This window comes from Gossypium hirsutum, chromosome D13 (assembly GCF_007990345.1).
Source record: "Gossypium hirsutum isolate 1008001.06 chromosome D13, Gossypium_hirsutum_v2.1, whole genome shotgun sequence".
Classification (NCBI taxonomy): domain Eukaryota; kingdom Viridiplantae; phylum Streptophyta; class Magnoliopsida; order Malvales; family Malvaceae; genus Gossypium; species Gossypium hirsutum.
In genome coordinates, this window is record NC_053449.1 from 1937666 (window position 1) to 1941848 (window position 4183).

At 30.1% G+C, this 4183-nt stretch overlaps 1 non-coding gene across 1 annotated transcript; it reads left to right on the forward strand.

The window, feature by feature from the left end:
- The first annotated feature begins 4111 nt into the window (after window positions 1–4111).
- Window positions 4112–4183, forward strand: TRNAE-UUC (transfer RNA glutamic acid (anticodon UUC)). Its single transcript has one exon. It is a non-coding gene; the product is annotated as a tRNA-Glu (tRNA).

Here is a 4183-nt window from a genome sequence, read left to right on the forward strand (position 1 = left end):
TTTTTTATTTTTTATTTTTATTTTTATAGAATTATAAATGTAGAATATAATTCCATTGTTGTGCATAAATCCTTAATTAAGATATATTAATTATAGAATAAAAATATATTACTAATTTTTTAACCCATATTTATTTTAGGGTTTTGCTTTTAACTTTTTCATTGAATGGAAGTTTATTTTAGAATTAAAAATATTTAATTTAAAATATCTTATTATGGAAATTGTAATAATATCTTTCTCATCCTTTTATAATTTGTAAAACAATACGCTCGCATAATTTATTTAATATACCTAATCAACTTTATTCTTACCTCTCAATTATTGTTAATTAATTTTTTATTGGCAAAAATTCCTAATTAACGTTGAGTTATCATAAACAATTAAACATATTTTCGGAAATAAATATTATATTTAATATTTGAAGTTTTTTAAATCAAATTTTTACTGATTTTATTACCACATATTTCTATAAATTAGGTTGATTTAATATACTACGGATCGAATCCAAAGGAGATTGAGTGATACGAAGAATTAACGAGTCTAGCCAGCTATTGTCTAAAAAGCATAGTACAACTAGCCATAAAATTGTAGAATTAAACTGCGGTAATAGTTAAAGGATTGAATTGTAAAAGTATAATGGTAATAACCAAAAACAAATGTAGTAGTTTATTGACATTCATGTTAATAATTAATTTTCTAATTGGTTTAATTTTTACCTTTCAGTCTATAATTTACCCAATTAACGAGTTAGTCCAATTAATCTCTCAATATCACTCAGACTAGAGGAGTCAAACTAGGCTGTGATCGAGGCATTGCAGCCGCTGGAGGAGTCGAGGTGGTTGGAGGAGCAATTTTTGTTGGTGTGCTAGGAGTGGTAGGGTTGGAGCTAGAGGATCTTTTAGAGCCTTCACTAGTTGTTCTAAGGTGAGGAGAAGGATGTTTGCATATTGCAGATGAGCTCTAGCAAGAATGGAGGCAAAAGGAAGGGTTTGCATAGAGTTCAAGCCAGTAGAAATACCTGAGACAGATGGGACGGAGGTGTTGAGCGAAGTGGAAGAGTTGACTTGGTCAGTCGGGTTATTGATTTAGTTGGTTTGATCAGTTGGGGTGCCATTTTGAGAATGCAAGGTCGTGTTGTCCACATTCACTGCACCAATCATTAATATTGTGTACAATAAGAGAAGAGTGTACAGGAAAGGGTAGTGGTTGTTATGGAGATCGGTTCTCCCAATTCGGGCACAGAGCTGGAGGTTATGAAGAGTGGTGGTGAAGATGGCGTAAAGGTTAAGGGTTGAAAGAGTGTTGACAGAGTGTAGATTTAGTATTCTTGAAGGATTGATCCTCTTCTTCATTGTTTCTGGAGGTATTTATAAGCAGAGGTCACGTATAAGACGGTGTTAACGTGTTGAAGTTGCCATAATTATAGAGCTCGTGAAAGGACTGTCTTCAGTGGGACGAGAATGCCTGTGACAGAACAGATCTTGTAATTCATTTTGACTCTAATATGATAAAGCAATTGAGCCCACGTGGTACTCGATGAGCAACAACTTCATGTTCCCAACGAAGATTAGGCCATTTGTTGCATGGATAGTCATGTCGGAAGGATGAGCTCCTACGTGACCTTCTGACTATCTTACGGCAAACTTACTTTTTAGCCATTTTTTTTAAACTTGCCCCATGCCCTAACATGGATGGGTAAAACAAGAATACCAGTCTACTTAAATGGCATTAGTTTGAGATACCAAGTTGTTCAATAAAACAAATTTACATGAACTTAAGTGAATAATAAACTTTCAAAATATCTAAATGAAAATATTATAAAAGCTAATTTTATATTATTATATGAGTACTGACTACATCATATATTATAGTGATTAAACCGCAAATAGAAAGACAAAACAAAGGTCCTGATTCCCACTCTGCTTTGCATGGGTCAAGCCGGCCATCAATTTATAGCCATTAAATTTAAAAATTAAAGAATCTATTTTTTATTGCTATTAATTAAGATAAAATTGAATTATATCCTACTAAAATTTCCTCCTAATCTTTTTCATTTGAGCTATTCCTCTAATTTAATTTGAATTATTATTAAATTACAAACTTACATAAAATTTAAGAATGATAAAATATGCCATAATTCTGAGCATTTTCATGAATTTGAAATTTAGTGTATATATTTTAATTTTTAAGAATTTAATTTCTTTATTTTTTAAATTTTAAAATTCATGTTCAGTTATTAGTATTGTTAATTTTTTATTAAATTTATTGATGTGACATTTTAAAATTAAAAAAAATACTCATTTAATAATCATGTAACTAAGAAAATTGACGTTATAATGAACTTGAATTTAACAAAATAATTTTAATAATGTTAATAATTGAACTGAATTTTAAAATATGAAAAGTAGAACTAAAGTCCTAATATAAGAATAAAGATTAAATATTAAATTTACAAAGAATATAAGGACTTTTAAGAAATTAATGAATTAAACCAGTAAAATGTTGCCATACAAGTCATTGGTTTAGTGATAAAAGATTTTGTTGATTTCAGACCTTATATATCATCAGTGTCGAATAAACCTGTCCATGGATTGAATAGTCCACCCGATTCGGCTCGATCTTAAATTAAATAATTTTTAAAATATTTTTATTTTAAATTTAATTATAAAATAATATATTTTTAAGATTTTATTATTGTTTTTTAAATAATGAGATGAGATATATCTACATGGATGATGCTTCTTCAATTATTATGGTGGGAATTTTCAATCAATTAAAGAAAAAAAAAAAAGAAGGAAATCCACCGCATCAGATTCCTGCAATTACTTATGAGTTTTCATTTCTTACAATCAAATAACCAGTGGTTTTCCTGATCCCATGTGCAAGCAAATTGGAAATTGGAAATTGATTTTACTCATTTCAATTTTTGGGTTCCTTTCCATTGTAATTTATAATCGATTGAGTCTTAACTTAATTGACATGAATATTGTTGTCGTCAATATAAATATAGGAGAATGTGAGTTTGAGATTAAGTCTTTACTCTCTTTTATTATTCTTCGTAGAGTTCCATGTTTGATATTTAGAATATTAAATAGTTAATTAGATCTATAAGCTACCATAATTTAATTGAATACTAGTCGGTTGAGTTGTGCTATGGAAGTGTAACCTGACGTCAATAAATCGAATAGTTGAATTTGTTTATTAGAGTCAAATCTTTCTAAATTGTAGGGCTGTTGGCAAATTAAATACTAGGAGCATCTCTTACAATTGTTCGACAAGAAAGATTGATGATTTAAAGTCATTTTTCGATAACTATACTTAGCTTATTGTTGAATAAGAAGACATCGTATAATCCATGATCAATCCCAACATCAAGATTGATAGCTAATGTTTTTGTCATATTTGTTAGTTCTTCACGAGATTATTAAATCCCCTTTTATTTATTTCCTTCTACTTTACTCAATCGAGACCATAACTAAATAGTTCTAAGTTATTTTTTAGAAGGATGAACACTCAGCCAATAAGTTACAAATTAGAGTTGATCTGTCTTTTCATCCAATTTCTGTAAAATTCATTGGTACTCCTCTATATGCAATTTTATTCTATTATTAAGCATAAGAAATTAAATTTGATAAATTCAATACTCATCAGCAGCCTTAAATCTACTCAAAAGCCAAGCTTCATCAATGAACATGCATCAACAATATCTTAAAAACAGACCATCTGACATTCTCAAAAGACTACAAATATTTCATTAAAATCTCCCAAATAAAGCTGAGGGAGGCCATCAGTGGCAACCATCTACCGGAGCATATCACTACTCAACATCAAAATCTAACATTGAGCACACCAAAAAATCCGATAAAGTGCTAACAAAGAATCCTTCTTAATTAACCTGTCGAATTGAATAAGAATACAAACACCAAATTAATAGCCAGTTTCTAAAAGATAGCGAACCCACCACTTGAATCCATAGGACTCACAACAAAACAATTAGAGTACCCCAATTTGAAACACAAAGGACCAACCTTTTGATTCGTGCAACTATTAATTCAAAAGAGCATTACTTTCCATAGTCATTTCAGCTCTTATTAAATCCACTAAACAACGATCCATTGTCGTCCAGTGGTTAGGATATCTGGCTTTCACCCAGGAGACCCGGGTTCAATTCCCGGCAATGGAA